We start from the raw sequence: 19241 nt of genomic DNA on the forward strand, positions 1-19241 counted from the left end.
CCATGGGATTCTCCAGGCAAGAATACTAGAGTGGGTTGCCATTCCCTTCTCCTGGGGATATCAGGAGTGCAGAAAAGAGAAAATGAGTGGAAATAATGACTTTCTACTTTTAGATTTTGAATTGACAACACATACGCTTAATTAGGTCTCTTCTCTGTAGTTCCAAAGGTGAGATTCAGAACCACTGGATGGAAATTATGTTGATTCAAGTTTAAGTGTGGAGATGAAACTTCTACCATATATGTCATTTATTTGTATGCCTGTTTCTTCCTTGTTACTATTAAGACCTGAAGGATTAAGGATGAGTCCTATTTATATTTTGTTGTAATAATACTTATTACAGAATCTTACATAAGCTGTTGTTTAATCGTTAGGTCCTATCTGACTCTTTTGTGACCCCATGGACTGTAGCCAGCCAGGCTCCTTTGTCCATGGGATTTCCCAGGCAAGACTACTGGATTCTTGGGATTTCCATTTCCTCCTTTAGGGATCTTCCTGACGCAGGGGTTGAATCCATGTTTCCTGCTTGGTCGGCAGATTATTTACCACTGAGCCACCTGCGAAGCCCTCAGTCATCTTACATATAGTAGATCCTAAGTAAATATTTCTTCTCTTAAGCTGACCTATGCCCTATTCTATACCCATTACGTACAGGTGGGGTACTTAATAAAATAAATTCAATTGAAGAACACTCTAAATTTTATTTTGGTTGTGGCAGAAGGAAGAATAAAATCCCAGTGGCATTCAGACTGATGTAAGAATAAAACATTTTCCATGAAGGTAATTTCACTGAGGTATTCGGCCACATAAGCACACACACAACTGCGGGGGATACGTTTGCTAGCAACGCTTAGGTCAAGAGCGTTCGGTGTTCTGAGTGAGTGCCTGTCTTTGGCTTCACGCTCAGCTCTACACTAAAATATGAGGCTACTTGATTTGCCCCCTTCATCATTACTGGAGGACAGACTTGAGTATCGGAAAAAGCCTGGTGTTTAGAATGAGGTAATTACAGTTGCACCCTAGATTCCATGTTTACCAAATATGTGATTTTAAACAAAGCAGCAGATATCTTCAGGACTCAGTTTTGTTGTCCATTCAATGACCACCATGATACACTTCTCTTACAATTCTTCTTGGAGTAAAATGAGACAATGCATGTGAAACCACTGGGGCCAGCATCCGGCTCGTGACCTGTATTCCGTCCATGTCATCTGGGGACACTAGAATAAACGACCAACTAACCCACGCAGCTTCAGGTTCAGATGTGTGTGGCAGAGGCCTCCGCCACATTGTTAGGCAATTATCCTCCAGCAATAATTACAAAACCCCAACAGGACGCTGGGCAAGTGGCTTAAGGTATAGATGCGTTTTGGAATATAAACCAGTACTTAAAATTGTATGATTCCTTTCCTCTTTTCCTGTAATATGTATGAACGTTTTTTCGAGTTTTATTGAATAATTTGCTCTGATATTTGCAATATAGATTACATTTTCCCTCGAGGCCATTAACTTAGAGACATGTTATGAATACTTTATAGTCAATTTATCCTTTTCTTTTTAGTGTCTTAATGCATTTTTTTCCATCAATAGTCACTTTATGTATTTTAGCGATTATCTAAACATGTTCTTTTACATAAGTTTTTCAAGTGCACTTGAATTATCAGTGTCGTTTACTTAGAATGTTTGTAATTTTCCTTCCTTAATATATGTTTCAAACGAAGCCTTTTGAGAACTGTGGCCATTCTAATCTCTCAAACATTCCCCGTTTGGATCATGGATGTTAAATGTCACTCTGACTTACTTGTATGATATATCATGCTCTACAAAGTTCATTCTCAGAAGTTTCGTGGCGTGGTTTTCACAGTTCTGTTTTACACTTCAGAACACAACATAACCACTCCTTATCCTCCATCGGCGACTGTGCTCAAAAACTCCCTCGTTTCCACTCTATTAGGCAACAAAGTGAACAGAAGGCAAATCTGACCCGGGTTTCTTTTAATAATAAGATGACATTTCTAATGCGTTGAGAAATGGCTTATTCTCTTTTATGAACCAAGTGCTCCAAGTATTTCTTCTGTCTGGAATGAAAACACGTTTCTGTCAAAATTTTCACATATACCAGTCTGATATGCAAAAAATAAGACAGATTTACTAAATTAAACAATTCATCTGAAAATTTAATGAAGTGCTGATGAGAGTTGTTCAAATGATCACCTGCTTCTGCATCAAGCCACTGATTATATTTTAAGCCACAGTCTTTTATTTCCATATTTTTGAGAAACTCCTTTTTTTTTTTTTTTACATAATACAGGATTTATTAAATAGTTTGTCACTCAAACGTGACTGTTTGGTTCAGTCTAGATTTCATGCATATGAAATCATCTCAACTATGCAATACACTAACTTTTTAAAGTCCATAGTTCTTGAATTCCTGTTTTAATTAATGCCTCATGATTCTTATCCATAGAATAAATACTTTTCCTATGTAGCAGTATAAAACATGGGTGGAATTTACAATGCAAATTTGAATATACTTCTCTATTTTAAAGGTAAGTGCTAATCAATCATGAAAGAAAATCTCTTTAGAGTTTTCCAAATATCATGCATTAATCTACTCAAATTATTTCTTTCCTGTCTACCTATAGTAGCTGAGAGCTTACCTGATTATATTTAATTAATTTAAAACTCTTTGTTCATTCTCTACATAATTATTTCTATAAACATTTCTTAATCTACATTCAGAAGATGAGAGAGGAATATGATTTTCATATGCTTGATTTCCTGCACTTGATTTGGGAAGAAACAATGAAATTCATTCTTCACTGATTTTTCAAACACCTTTTTCCAGCTGGGATTATTTCAGAAGAAGACAGTACTTTCAAAGAAGTATCAGGAGGACTGCTACTCAAGCAGAGTTAGTAGTTGCAGTCAGCTGATGGTGAACATCCATGTAAAAATAAAATGAGGATATAGCACTTACCTCACTGGGGTATTCTGATAGCTTAAGAAGAAAATGCATGTGGGATACCTATGATCCAGGAATATGATATTGAATAGCCACTACATTACTATTTTGTAAACCACATGTATACATTAGAATAGGGAAATATTTAAGTCTTCCATGAACTTGAGAAGTCCTTTAACTGGCCTAGGAAAGCCAATGTGTGTGTGAATGCTTAGTTGCTTAACCAGTTATGTCTAACTCTTTGCGACCCCATAGGCTGTAGCCTGCCAGGCTCCTCTGTCCATCGGAGTCCCCAGGAAAGGATACTAGAGTGGGTAGCCATTTCCTCCTCCAGGGGATCTTTATAACCCAAGGATCCCAACCCGTATCTCTTGCATCTCTTGCATTGGTAGGTGGATTCTTTACCACTAGCGCCACCTGGGAAGCCCAGGGAAGCCAGTGAAACCCACTAAGTATAGAGAAACCAGAACATTGCATAAAACAGAAAATTATTGTGGTGAGCTGAAGAATAGCCCCTGAGGATGTTTGAATCTTAATCCCCAGAACCTGTAACTATGTTACCATGATTGTAAAAGGGAAATTGCAGATGTGAGGATCTGTAAATTTGGACTCCTGAAAAGTATTGATTACCCTGGATTATCCAGGTGGGCCTGGTATAATCAGAAAAGCCAGGAGAAGAGGTAGCGTGATCAGGTTGGTAACAGGAGATGTGATGATGGATGCAAAACATTGGAGCTTAACCTGAGGAAAGGGTCACGCATGGGTGGAGGCAGCAGCCCTTAGATCTGAAAAAGGCAAGTAAACAGATCCTCCCCCCGGAACCTCCAGAGGGGTGTCCTGCTGGCACCCTTAGCCCAACAAACCATGACTTTTGTCTTCTACCACTAGAACTGTCTGATAACAAACCTGTGTCGTTTTAAAGCTAGTCAGCATATTCAAAAGCAGAGACATGACTTTGCTGACAAAGGTCTGTCTAGTCAAAGCTATGGTTTTTCCAGTAGTCATGTATGGATGTGAGAGTTGGACCATAAAGAAGGCTGAGTGCTAAAGAATTGATGCCTTTGAACTGTGTTGCTGGAGAAGACTCTTGAGAGTCCCTTGAGATCAAACCAGTCCATCCTAAAAGAAATAAACCCTCAATATTCATTGGAAGGACTGATGCTGAAGTTACAATACTTTGGCCACCTGATGAGAACAGCTAACTCATTGGAAAAGACCTTGATGCTGGGAAAGACTGAGGGCAGGAAGAGAAGGGGGTGACAGAGGATGAGATAGTTGGATGACATCACTGACTCAATGGGCATGAGTTGAGCAAACTCCAGGAGATTTTGAAGGACAGGAAAGCCTTGTGTGCTGCAGTCCATGGATCTAAAGAGACCTGACTTAGTGAGTGAAAAACAACAACAAAGTTTGTGATAATTTGCTGCAGCAGAAACAGAAAATTAATACAGCTCTTTAAAAATATCTCTCATTACAGTCTGGGAGCACTAAGACCAATCCTTGGAAAAGAATGAAATATACAAAAATTGTTTTCATAAAGTCCATGCAGAAAAATCCGTTCATAATTTAAAGAAGAGTTTGTGTTTCCTCATCACATCTTATTATATCATGTAAAATCATAATTGAAAAAAATTCATACATATTGTACCTATTCTAATTAAAGTCTGTTACTAACCAGAAAAATTGGTTTTCAGAATCTAGAATTAGCTATATTTGTTTTGGCTTTAACCAAATAATAATAATAAAACTACTTTTAGAATTTTTGAAAAGACTATAGGACTTTTACTGATTCTAACATTAATGTTAAAATAAAAAATCCAAGTCACATTAAATATTGTAAGTGGAATTGATAAATTTTCATGAAATCAACAGATGATAGTAATTTAGTAATGTATTGTTGAATTTTAAAATCGAACTCTTCCTGTGAGCTTTTCAATTCTAAGCAAGGACAGTGTATAACCTTGATATGAAGAGTAAAGGCTAATAACGGTTGGGTATTTTATTTTTAATAAAATCCTGTTGTTACTAGTTATTTATGACCAGCAGTGAAAGTTTGGAGATCATATGGGGGACTTTACCAACTTAAACTGTGAGTCTCATGTTGACTTTCCAATGCTTATGTTAGAAACATCTAGTGCATTTTCCTCCTCTCTTGCTAAAAGCTGGGCTTCTGATAGACTACTGATATCATACTTTACATTATAAAAATTCTTCAATACTTGTGCATGTATTTAGAAAGGCAAGATGCATTATGAGAGACAATAATACATCTAGAGTTCTTGATAGAGAAAATATATATTCACAACATTCGTGTATTCAGTCAGTTCAGTCGCTTAATGGTGTCTGACTCTTTGAGACCCCGTGGACTGCAGCACGCCAGGCTTCCCCGTCCATCACCAAATCCTAGAGCTTGCTCAAACTCATGTCCATCAGGTTGCTGATGCCCTCCAACCATCTCATCCTCTGTTGTCCCCTTCTCGTCCCACTTTCAATCTTTCCCAGCATCAGGGTCTTTTCAAATGAGTCAGTTCTTTGCATCAGGTGGCCAAAGTATAGGAGCTTCAGCTTCCATATCAGTCCTTCCAATGAATATTCAGGACTGATTTCCTTTAGGGTTGACTGTTTTGATCTCCTTCCAGTCCAAGGGACTCTCACGAATCTTCCCTGATTTCCAGTTCAAAAACATCAATTCTTCAGGGCTCAGTTTTCTTTAATAGTCCAACTCTCACATCCATACATGAACACTGGAAAAACCGTAGCTCTGACTAGATGGACATTTGTTGGCAAAGTAGTGTCTCTGCTTTTAAACATATTGTCTAGGTTGGTCACAGCTTTTCTTCCAAGGAGCAAGTGTCTCTAAATTTCATGGCTGCAGTCACTATCTGCAGTGATTTGGGAGCCCAGGAAAACAAAGTCGGTCACTGTGACCATGACCATCTATTTAGTAATGTGTTGTTGAGTTTTAAAATCGAGCTCTCCCTGTGAGGTTTTCAATTCTAAGCAAAGACAATGTATAACCTTGATATGAAGAGTAAAGAGTAATAACTGTCGGGTATTTTATTTTTAATAAATTGTTACTGTTGTCACTAGTTATTTGGGACCCATGAAGTGATGGGACCAGATGCCATGATCTTAGTTTTCTGAATGTTGAGTTTTAAGCCTACTTTTTCACTCTCTTTCACTTTCATCAAGAGGCTCTTTTATTCTTCTTTGCTTTCTATCATAAGGGTGGTGTTATCTGCATGTCTGGGGTTATTGATATTTCTCCCGGCAATCTTGATTCCAGCTTGTGCTTCCTCCAGTTCAGCATTACTCATGATGTACTCTGCATATAAGCTAAATGAGCAGAGTGACAATATACAGCCTTGAAGTACTCCTTCCCCAATTTGGAACCAGTCTGTTGTTCAATGTCCAGTTCTAACTGTTGCTTCTTGACCTGCATACAGATTTCTCAGGAGGCAAGTAAGGTGGTCTGGTATTCCCATCTCTTGGAGAATTTTCCACAGTCTGTTGTGATCTACACAATCAAAGGCTTTGGCATAATCAATGAAGCAGGAGTAGATGTTTTTCTGGAATTCTTTTGCCTTTCCAATGATCCAACAGATCATTGATGGCAAATGATCCATCAATTGATAATTTGATGTTTGGTTCCTCTGCCTTTTCTAAATCCAGCTTGAACATCTGGAAGTTCATGGCACATGTATTGGTGAAGCCTGGCTTGGAGAATTTTGAGCATTGCTTTGCTAGTGTGTGAGATGAGTGCAATTGTGCAGTAGTTTGAACATTCTTTGGCATTGCCCTTCTTTGGGATTGGAATGAAAACTGACCTTTTCCAGTCCTGTGACCACTGCTGAGTTTTCCAAATTTGCTGGCATATTTGGTGCAACACTTTAACAACATCATTTTTTTAGGATTTGAAAGAGCTCAACTGGAATTCTGTCCCTTGCACTAGCTTTGTTCATAGTGATGCTTCCTAAGGCCCACTTGACTTGGATGTCTTTACAGGATGACTTGACAGGATGTCTTGCTCTAGGTGAGTGATGGCACCATCATGGTTATCTGGGTCATGAAGATCTTTTTTGTACAGTTCTTCTGTGTGTTCTTGCCACCTTTTCTTAATATCTTCTGCTTCTGTTAGGCCCATACCATTTCTGTCCTTTATTGTGCCCATCTTTGCATGAAATGTTCCCTTGGTATCTCATTTTCTTGAAGAGATCTCTAGTCTTTCCCATTCTATCATTTTTTTTTTTTTTCTATTTCTTTGTGTTGATCATTGAGGAAGGCTTTCTTTTCTCTCCTTTGTGTTCTTTGGAACTCTGCATTCAAATGGGTATATCTTTATTTTTCTCCTTTGCCTTTAGCTTATCTTTTTTTCTCAGCTATTTGTAAGGCCTCTTCAGACAGCCATTTTGCCTTTTTGCATTACTTTTTCTTAGGGATGGTTTTGACCACCACCTCCCTAACCATGTTATGAATCTCCATCCATAGTTCTTCAGGCACTCTCTCTATCAGATCTAATCCCTTGAATCTATTTCTCACTTCCACTGTATAATCATAAGGAATTTTATTTAGGTCATACCTGAATGATCTAGTGGTTTTCCCTACTTTCTCAATTTAAAGTCTCAATTTGGCAATAAGGAGTTCATGATCTGAGCCACAGTCAGCTCCTGGTCTTGTTTTTGCTGACTGTATAGAGCTTCTCCATCTTTGGCTGCAAAGAATATAATCAATCTGATTTCGGTATTGACCATCTGGTGATGTCCATGTGTAGAGTCTTCTCCTGTGTTGTTGTAACAAGGTGTTTGCTATGACTAGTGTGTTCTCTTGGCAAAACTGTTAGCCTTTGCCCTACTTCATTTTGTACTCCAAGGCCAAATTTGCCTGTTACTCCAGGTGTTTCTTAACTTCCTACTTTTGCATTCCAGTCCCCTGTGATGAAAAGGACATCTTTTTTCAGTGTTAGTTTTAGACGGTCTTATAGGTCTTCATAGAACCATTCAACTTCAGCTTCTTCAGCATTACTGGTCAGGACCTAGAGTTGGATTACTGGGATATTGAATGGTTGCCTTGGAAACAAACAGAGATAATTCTTTAATTTTTGAGATTGCACCCAAGTACTGCATTTAGGACTCTTTTTTTGACTATGGGGGCTACTCTGTTTCTTCTAAGGAATTCTTGCCCACAGTAGTAGATATAATGGTCATCTGAATTAAATTCATCCATTCCAGTCCATTTTAGCTCACTGATTCCTAAAATGTCGATGTTCACTCTTGCCATATCCTGCTTGACCACTTCCTATTTAACTTGATTCGTGGACCTAACATTCCGGGATCCTAGGCAGTATTGCTCTTTACAGCACTGGAGTTTACTTCCGTCACCAGTCACATCCACAACTGGGCATTGTTTTCACTTCGGCTCTGTCTCTTCATTCTTTCTGGAGTTATTTCTCCACTGATCTCCAGTAGCATATTAGGCACCTACCAACCTGGGGAGTTCATCTTTCAGTGTCATATCTTTTTGCCTTTTCGTACTGTTTATGAGTTTTCAAGGCAAGAATACTGAAGTGGTTTGCCATTCCCTTCTCCAGTGGACCACATTTTGTCAGACCTCTCTACCATGACCTGTCTGTCTTGGGTGGCCCAACAGGGCATGGCTCAAAGTTTCATTGAATTAGACAAGGTTGTGGGCCATGCAATTAGTTTGACTAGTTTCAGTGATTGTGGTTTTCATTCTGTCAGCCCTCTGAAGGATAAGGATAAAAGGCTTCCTGATGAGATAGGCTGACTGATGGGTAAACTGGGTCTTATTCTGATGGGTGGGACCATGCTCAGTAAATCTTTCATCCAATTTTCTGTTGATGGGTTGTGTTCCCTCCCTGTTGTTTGACCTGAAACCAAACTATGGTGGAGGTAATGAAGATAGTTACCTTCAAAAGGTCTGTGTATTAATTAATTAATTCATTCATGTATTTATAGTATGAATAGTGGGGGCACTGTTGTGTACCAGGCTCAGGGCCTGCCAGTAAAATGTGTTAGTGAAAAAGTTAAAAATAAATTTCATGTCAATATTAATGTACAATTAATTTGCTCTTGAAAGACTTATGTGAATGTGAAGTTACATATTTTATTTTGTCTTTCTATTTCTAGATTGGTAAGAATCTATTTGTAGGAAAAATTGGCATCTCAGTGTCTGTAGATAGATGACTATTATCTACTTAACTTTTAAGTTAAAAGTTAAAAGACAAAGGATAGAGGGATGTGATGGATTTAACTAGAAGTCATTAATCATGGGTTATAAAATAACTATGGAAATTTTATAATCTTGAAGACATTATATGGCCAAATAGCTTTGAAATAAGATTTTCAAGATTAATTTGCAAAACATTAGTCAGTACAAATCAATTGTTATCCATTAATGCAATCCACATATTCCACGTTTGTTTCACATTAACTAACTTTCAAAATGTATGTGATGGGGGAGTGGAACTGGGGCTATGTTGTAACTGACAAGGAAATAGAAATGAAAGGGCAATGTAGACTGTACGAAAGTTGAGTTAGGATTTCTGGCTTCCTGGGATGTAGAAAGCTGAAAACAGCCAAGTTCCATCCTGTCAACTATAAATCGGCACTTTACATCTGCCTCTACAAAGACTACATCGTGTGCTGCTGCAGCTGCTGGTTTTCAGTACCCTCTGAAAGGAGTTCAGAGCCGAGATCAGGAATGAGGCACTCTGTGCTCTGAGAAAAACAGGCAGAACAGGTCTTCACATAGTTAGATGTTTTCTGGAATCAGTTTTATAGTTCTTGTATCTTCTTATATCTAGAAAAGCACTAATATCCTTCATGGTGACTAGCAGAAACCTTCTGCAAAAAAAAAAAAAGATACATGCTTGAATGCATATGTTCCCCCTTCACCAAAATCACACATATACTGACCTCTCAGAGCGGTTTCCCAGAGCTATCTGAAGTGTTGTTTCTCTGGCTATAATCCTTATTTGATCCAAATAAAACTGGATTCACAACTCTCATGTGCATTTTTTTTTTAAGTGGGGACAATCCTTACAGTAAAAAAGACCCAGACTAACATAGAATTGATGATTTTTTCAAACCTATATGATAGCTGAAATTGCAAAGGAAAAAACAGGAAGAAAATCTGAGAGTCATGCTGCCTGTACGGAGCAGGGAGACTTGAACAGCTGTTTACCAATTATCAATGCAAGAGGGTGCCAATGACCAGAGCTCAGCTACAAGAGTTGACGCACCGGGCAAGGCTGAGTGTGGCTGGAGGAACACCACAAAATCCCTGGGGTAAGAGACGTTTGAGGAGCCTGCGCACACTCTTTCTCACCAGGCGGTCCCAGATAAGATCAAAGAGCACTGATGCTGAGTTCTGGGCATGGGAAGTACACTCATGTGTGAGAAACGGGAAACTCCATCTCCTAGACCTTCCTTTCTCCTCTTCTTGTATGTTCATACTGGACAGAAGCCTTCATTTGTGGAGAGTAGGCTGAAAGGGCAAAGCCGCTAACCCTTGGGCTGGAGTAGATAATCACTGCAGGTGGGGACGAGAAACAAGGAACTCTGCTCCTGGAAGAGCAGCAGCAGTAAGTCCCGAGCCCACAGAGACAGCCTGGGGAGGAGCAGGAGAATGGAGGAGGTCTCCGCCCCGTGGTCAGGGCACCATGCACGCCTTTAGCAGAGCCTTGATCAGAGCAGAGCCTGGGACCTTCTACAACCCTTCATAAGCTGAGAAGTTTCAAAGAGCAAGTAACAGTAGAACACCGCTGAGAGGAGGCCGGCAGAGGAACAGGCGCTTGAAGTGAGACCCACTCATGGTCCAACACAAAGAAGGCCTTAAAGCTCGGAATCAAACGGAGCTGGTTCTGTCAGACCATACTCCTGGGGTGTCCTGGACTGCGGAGCCTTTGCTGCGCTGTTGGTCACCATAGCAACAATAAATCACAAACACAACCCAGCTCCTACAGGATTAACTCAACCCCCTACACTGAAAGGTCTCGCAGAAGGAAAGGAATGCCGTTTCCATGCGTATATGGTTATCATTTAAGTACTAAGAAGGGTGACATTTCCTTATGGATCACCAGTAATGAACTGGATTTTGTCCTCTGTACTTAAACTTAGAAACTATATACCATAACATAACAACACTGAGTGTGTTCACGTGATTATTTATACAACATGTTTCTTCTAAATAGTTTTAACTGCAAAGACCTATAAACACTCTAGTATGACATGATCTTGGTCTTGAGTAATGGTAATAGGTCTTGATGGTAATAGTTTCATCAAATATTTGAAAATTAGTCACTATATTAGCAAGTTTTGGTACATTCTTTGTGTGTGGCTGGTTAATTTTCACCTTCCTTTGTTGTTTTTATCATTGTATAATCTTAATTTTTAAAAATTTTTACTGGAGTATAGTTGATCTACATGTTGCATTAGTTTCAGATGTACAGCACAGTGACTCAGTTATACATGTACATCCACTCTTTCTTAGATTCTTTTCCCAGGTAGGCCATCATAAAGTACTGAGTGCATCATCCCTGTACTGCTCAGTAGGTCTTATTAGTTATATATGTTATACGTAATAGTGTATATTTGTCAAACTTGATCTCTCAATTTATCCCTCTCCACTTTCCCCGCATGTCAGGAAGCTCTCCTGGAGGAGGAAATGGCAACCCGCTCCAATATTCTTGCGTGGGAAATCCCATGGACAGAGGAGCTTGGCATACTACAGTCCATGGGTTCACAAAAGAGATGGACACGACTTAGCAACTAAACAACAACAACCATCCTCCCTGGTAACCATTAGTTTGTTTTCTAGATCTGGGATTCTATTTCTGTTTTGTAGATAAGTTCATTTATCAGTATAATTTATTCTTACCAACAATGGGCAAGGTTAACCTACAGAGGCCTTTGCCAGGCTGTGAAAGTGAAAGTCGCTCAGTTGTGTCCAACTTTTTGCAACCCCATGGACTATACAGTCCATGGGATTCTCCAGGCCAGAATACCGGAGTGGATAGCCTTTCCCTTTTCCAGGGGATCTCCCCAACCCAGGGATTGAACCCAGGTCTCCTGCATTGCAGGAGGATTCTTTACCAGTTAAGCCCCAAGGGAAACCCTTGCCAGACTGTAAGTAATATTAATTAGTGTTTTTTTTTAATGGACAGTGTAGTTATTTTTAATGCCCGGCCAAGTCCTCTCAGGTCCTATCTGGAGACAACTTGCAGCTTTGTTATGCAGTTTTCTTAAATGCCCTGGCTTCCTTCCTCAAGCAGGTTGCCTCTCCCCTAAGGGCATCAGTCTAGAGCTGAAGTGTCAATGAATTAGTGCCTCTAGTTCAGTTTAGTTCGGAGAAGGCACTGGCAACCCACTCCAGTACTCTTGCCTGGAAACTCCCATGGACCAAGGAGCCTGGTAGGCTGTAGTCCATGGGGTCGCTAAGAGTCGGACACGACTAAGCGACTTCACTTTCACTTTTCACTTTCACGCATTGGAGAAGGAAATGGCAACCCACTCCAGTGTTCTTGCCTGGAGAATCCCAGGGACGGAGGAGCCTGGTGGGCTGCCGTCTATGGGGTCGCGCAGAGTTGGACACGACTGATGTGACTTAGCAGCAGCAGCAGCAGTTCAGTTCAGTTCAGTTCAGTCGCTGAGTCGTCTCTGACTCTTCTCGACCCCATGGACCATAGCACACCAGGCCTCCCTGTCCATCACCCACTCCCAGAGTCTACTCAAACTCATATCCATTGAGCCGGTGATGCCATCCAACCATCTCATCCTCTGTCACCCCCTTCTCCTCCTGCCTTCAAATTTTCCTAGCATCAGGGTCTTTTCAAATGAGTCAGTTCTTCACATCTGGTGGCCAAAGTATTGGAGTTTCAGTTTCAACATCAGTCCTTCCAATGAACACTCAAGACAGATCTCCTTTAGGTTTCAACCATCAACTCATGAGGGAGGGACAAGAGTGGGTGGATGACTAGCCAATTGTCTTTTATATTTATGGTCCAATCTAGAGTTGTATTTCATACAGTCTCTCAGCCGCCAGCAGTAACCTGTTCATTGACCTCAGCCTTCTTGACATACCTGCTTTCTCTGTTTTACCTCCCATTCTTTCACCTTGCTCCCTGGGATCGTCTGTCAAATAGCCTAGTTGCACCAAAAACGTTTTTTTTTTTTTTTTCTTTTTCAGTATCATCTTTGGGGAAAACTCAAATGAAGACAGACATCAATTACACAAGTTTGTGTGCATATGTGTTGATTCATATCATCAATATGCATGTGTGCTCAGTCAATTCAGTCATTTCAATCGATTCAGTCTGACTTTTCGACCCTATGGACTGTAGCCCTCCAGGCTCCTCTGTCCATGGGATTCTTCAGGCAAGAATACTGGAATGGGTTGCCATGCCCTCCTCCAGGGGATCTTCTTGACCAGGATCAAACCTGCATCTCTTACATCTCCTGCATTGGCAGGCAGGTTCTTTACCACTAGTGCCATTTAAAACTGGAGTGGAAGGAAAGGAGATTGCATCGCAAGTAGTATGCCTTTCCTAGATAACAAATCGCTGCAAACTTCATGGCTTAAAAGAGTTGAAGTTTATTCTCTCACAGTTCCAAGGGCTGGAAATCTGAATCCAGTTGTCTGCAGGGCCAGCATTCCCTGAAGGCTCTGGAGGAGGAGCCCTTCTTGCCTTTTCCTAGCTTCTTCTGGCTGCTTGGCAGTCTTTGGCTTCTCTTGACTTGGAGACGCACCATGTCTCTGCCTCCTTCATCACATGGTTCTCTCTCTGTGCGTCTGTGTCTCTGTATTTCTCCAAGCTTTTTCAGAAAGACCACAGTCATAGAATTCAGGGGTCCCCTCGAACCCAGTCTGACTTTATCTTTGTTGCTATTGTTCAGTTGCTCAGTCGTGTCTGACTCTTTGCGACCCCATGGACTGCCACACACCAGGCTTCCCTGTCCACTATCTCCTGGAGTTGGCTCAAACTCATGTCTGTTGATCATTACATAAGGAAAAAGAACTATTTCCATATGAAGTCACAATTACAGGTACTGAGGCTTAGGACATCATCTTTTTGGAGCACATGATTCAACCCACAAAAATATGTTGGGTATTTTATCATTACACTATTTAAGCTTTCTATACCATATTGATTTGACAAGTAACCACTTAGACTGATGGCTGTCTACCTGGCCCCAAATACAGTCCATGTTCTTATTTCAGAGTAAGAAATTAGAAGTGTCTTTATAGCAATACTAATTTCAGATATACTGTGGATTTTGCAGATTATGGAACATCTCCAGGCTGAAATTCCATGACTTAATTTTTTAGACCATATGCTTAACTGCAGGACTTTGCAAGACTCTTCATGACCTGAGCTTCGTCACCATTTTCTATTAGCCGTGTCGTCCATACCCTGCTCTAGTTACAGTCCAAAGTATCAGTCTCTTCCTCACTCTGTGACATGGTTTAGGATGCTTGTCCCACAAGACAACAGGCTCACTTCTGAGCACCTTCCAGTTCTCACGTGAGGATAATTTCCTCAGGGAGCTTCTTCTGAAGTTCATTGGTCCAGCCTCTATATCTTATCTTCATGTGTTCCTTTAATCCCCCCATGCTTACAACTATTGTAGAGAAAATCACATTGCTAAGTAGCTTTACATTTACTTGTCAATTTAATCTTCTGAACTGTAGGCTGCAGCAAATTAATGGCAGGAACACTTGACAGGTACCAGGGGCTTCTCTTGTGGCTCAGATGCTAAAGAATCTGCCTGCAGTGTGGGAGACCCAGGTTCAGTCCCTGGTTTGAGATGATCACCTGGAGAAGGGAATGGCAATCCACTCCAGTATTCTCACCTAGAAAATTCCATGGACAGAGGAGCCTGGTGGGTTATAGTCCATGGGGTTGCAAAGAGTCAGACATGACTAAACAACTACACTTTTTTTTTTTTTTTTCAGAATAGTACACAACATCAGATAAGTAGCAAAGTGAGAATGAATGGACACCTATTCAAGTATATCAAGCTGAAAAGCAGCCAAGTTGTATATATTTGGTCAATAATATTCTTTAAATCTTATTTTAAAATGAGAAGTCAAATGCATACTAAACATTCCAAGAGAGATCCTAAAGTGAACTCTGAAAATCTTACCTTATCAGACTTATTAAGATGATGGGCTAATGATGCATTTTATCAAGCTTTTAACAGATAATTGCTGTTGTTCAGTCACTAAGTCATGTCTGACTCTTTGCAACCTCATGGACTGTAGCACAGCAGGCTTCTCTGTCCTCTACTATCTCCTGGTGTTATAATAGATACATTTAATTGAGTGTTTCCTATATGACAAGCAAATGTTCTAAGTACTATACTTATATAAAACACTTTTTTCCTATAAGAAACATTGATTATAAGGTCAGTACTGATATTATGTCCATTTTAACAATGGGGAAAACAGGGTGTGAGGAGGTTACATACATGCCTCAGTAATTTGTAAGTGGCAGAACCATGACTGAAATTCAGTGAGTCTGGCTCCAGGCTCGCAGTTCTGATGAGGAAGCTGGTCTCCTTTGCATGGCCTCAAGTGGCACAGTTCACGCCTCCTCTCTTTTGTTTGCCACTGTGGGCGTGCTCTCAATTCCAGAAATAAGCACCATCAGGCCATAATCATGCTGTGTTGGACAAAAAAACAACGTGTAGACTCTGTTGAATAAATTATCACTCTCCTTCGTACATGTGTCACCAAAAATGTGAACCCAACACTGCAGATACAGCTGAGAGGAATAAATAAAGAGGGACCATCACCTTCTCTGATTTGGATTGTTATTCTCGTATTAAAGAGACCTAAGGGATATTTTAATGTACTATCTGCCCTTCATTAATTTTAAGTCCCTGTTTCCCAGACTACAGATTAAAAACCTGACTATCCATTTTTTTTTTTTTTTCTTTTGAAAATGTGAGTTGTTGCAAACAGTATTCTGGGAGACTGGATGGGCAGGTTTGCAAGCATCATATCCATTTGTCTGCTCAGTTTTTCCTTCAGTGGTACTTGCACAGTATCTGGATGGTGCTTGTAAAGCAGGAGGGGCCAATCCCTTTCTCCCTTCAGTTTAAAGTTTCTGCTAGCGGTGCCCCCAAATGTGTATTTTAATGACGACTCAGGGCATTTGCACAGTGAAGTGTAAGAATCACCAGTCTGAATTTTATACTGTCATCCAACTGATCATCAGTGAATAGTATCTGGGACTTAATTCTTTCTGTTCCCTGCAGTCTGAGCTTAGTATGTCTCCTTTACCTGGCTTTCAACAAAAGACTCACCTTCTGATGGTGTCATTGGCTTCACCACTGGGAGATAGTGGATGCAGTCACTAATTTCACCACCTAATGTTTCAGTGAAAGGACCAGAAGATTAGTGTATCCCAGAGCTGGGAGCTGGGAAGGCCTCAGTTCCCCTGAGTCAGTTGTGTTCATGTATGTGTGTGTGTGCAAACGCACATGCATATGTATCATTATATGTGCACTGAGCCTTTTATAACTGATGTGTGTGTAAGTTCACAGTCTCTGCTGCTTAATTTTTACTATTAGTCATTTTTGGATTTGTGCCACTGTCTTCCTATATTGCATATATTTCTGATTCACCTTAAAGTCTTTTTGAAATGAAGCATAGTAGAGGTTAAAAGAACAAGTAGATAAAAAGAGAATTAATAAGTCTGAAAGTACTTAAGCATCAGATGCTAGTATTCAATTTGTGTGCTTATAAAATAAAGAATTGATTTGCATTTGCAAACCAACTCATCTCCAGTGGAAAATGGTCCCTATTATCAGAAGCAGAAATGTTAATATTAGGGTTGGAGATTTTTGAAATTTCTAGATGTTAAAAATAGCAAGGCTGCTGAACATATTAACAGGCGTCCATTCATAATGGTTTGGTTGAGAAAGGCAATCTCAGATTCAATCAGGGGTAGAAAAGTGGTCTCTTTATGAGATCAACTGCTCCAGTCATCTGAAAGGTCAATGATATCTGACCTTTTGCAAACCACTTGTAAGGCATGGGGGGCATAGCATCTGTGGGCTTATCTTCCTGGTCTTTCTATAATAAATCATCTTATTAGCAGGCACAGAAAGCCGCGTTTTTGTGTCAGCAAAGCCAAGATGATTTAGAACACTTATAAAAAGTAAAGTGGGTCATTTCTAATGTGAGTTAAGAAGTAATCCAAATGTAGTAGAAACAGAAATATTACTGAACTTAAATTTTAAAATATATCATATTTGATTTTTTTCATTTCTTTCACCACTATGATACAGAAAATGTTTCCTCAAGTCATCATACTCAGAGTATTTGGGGTCTTTTCAGATTTCTTGAATAATTTTAGATAAATATGTATTTTTATTTTCATAGTAGATATAAATATGGATGACTTTAAAAATGGGACTGCTTATAATTTGGATTCTTTTATATTTTACAAAAAAAAAAAAAAAAAACCCTGGATGTTATGAGCAAAGCTAGAGTCCATGTAAAAATAGCTTGCTTATAACTTTCAGGTCCCAAGTATGATTAGAAAGTGGTGGAGAGTTGTTAAAAAAATCTGTACTATGAAATAATTTTAGGTATGCACAGGACAAAAAATTAAAAGGTAAATGGTTCTAAGTTTCTTATATATAATGTTATGTCAATTTGTATTTTAACAGTTTGAAAATACTCTCCAGACGTAGTTGAGTGTATATATATATATATATATATATATATATATATATACGTATATATGTGTTAATTCATTCAGTCATGGCCAGCTCTTTGTGACCCCATGGAGTGTAACCTTCCAGGCTCTTCTGTTCATGGAATTTTTCAGGCAATAATACTGGAGTGGATCGCCATTTCCTTCTCCAATACATACATACACATATCTATATATGTATATACATACACATATTTACCCCCCCCCCATATATATGTGTAAATCTTGGCCTAAATTTCTTCAAAATCATGTTATATTGAAGAAGAAGAATGCATTTTCCAGTCTTCTTCTTACTGTGAATATATCCATATTTATTCAAGGTTAAGTTTATATTAGAAATTTACAAACACCTATAAATGTCTTTACTTTTAAAGATAAATGATGCAGACTCACCTTTCTTGGTTATTATCAGAAATTTGATCTGGTGATATCCAGTCAGCACATGGATATGCAGAGCTCTCAATGAATGCTTAAAGTAGTCATTCTATCAACAAATGTTATGTATAACAATCTATATAATAAATGTTCAATAATTGTTATTACTTATGAGTGCAACCCTGTAAATACAGCACTACTGAAATGTTTCTTAAGAGACAAATCACCTGTGAAGTAAACCTTTATGATAACATCAATAGGAAAATATAGTAACAGTGAAGGTACTTGTTAAAGAACAAAGCTTATATTTATTCAATTTTCACCTGTGAAGGATCTTTTTTTTTCCAATGTTTCAGTGTTGTGTGTGTGTGTGTGTGTGCATGTAAAGAAAAGGCTTTTATTTTTGCATATGCTGTCAGTTCTGTGAAAACACTGCATTGCTTGCATTGAAGCAATTTCATTTAAAATGAAATTTATGTAAACCCAGAGGCAGACAAACCCGCTGAGCACATGCACAGTTTAATTTTCCCAGGTGCTCTGTGGTGCTGTTCTGCCAACACTGTCGGGAAGGAAGAAGGGTCCCGTTTGTGTGCAGAGGAAGGACGTGGTTCGCCATCGGTACACAGGGAGGGCTGCCGGGGACGTTCTCTGCTGCTCAGAGCCGCCAGGCTTCCACACGGGTTTAATCTTTGACCTCTGAACTTGGCCATTCTTTTGGGGATTCTGTGCTGGGGCACCTGTTATCTTGGAATTCCACAGAGGCTGTAGGTCTCCTTTCATTGACTGTCAACTGGAAACCAGATTGTAGGATTTTTTAGCTACTGTTAACTGAGTCTGGATTCAAATGGTTGACCTGTAGGTCAGGGGTCCATTACTAATCCTTGGAGCAATTCAGTCTCCTTGTTATTATGTGTCATTTAGGAGGCTTGATTCATATGCACATCTCTGAGCAACATTGATAGAAATTCTGTGTAGGGACTGAGAGCAATGAAGGGCCCAGACTTTACTGAAATGATGCAGGAGAAGTGCTGGATTGGCTTTGTGACTTGGAGATGTGATGTCTCATTGATTGTGGATGGGGATCTGTGCGCACGTGGAAACTAGTGTGGTCAAGCACAAATGTCACATGAGACAAACACATCGTTTTGCAGGGCT

The sequence above is a fragment of the Bos taurus genome, chromosome 12 (assembly GCF_002263795.3).
Source record: "Bos taurus isolate L1 Dominette 01449 registration number 42190680 breed Hereford chromosome 12, ARS-UCD2.0, whole genome shotgun sequence".
Taxonomy (NCBI): Eukaryota; Metazoa; Chordata; class Mammalia; order Artiodactyla; family Bovidae; genus Bos; species Bos taurus.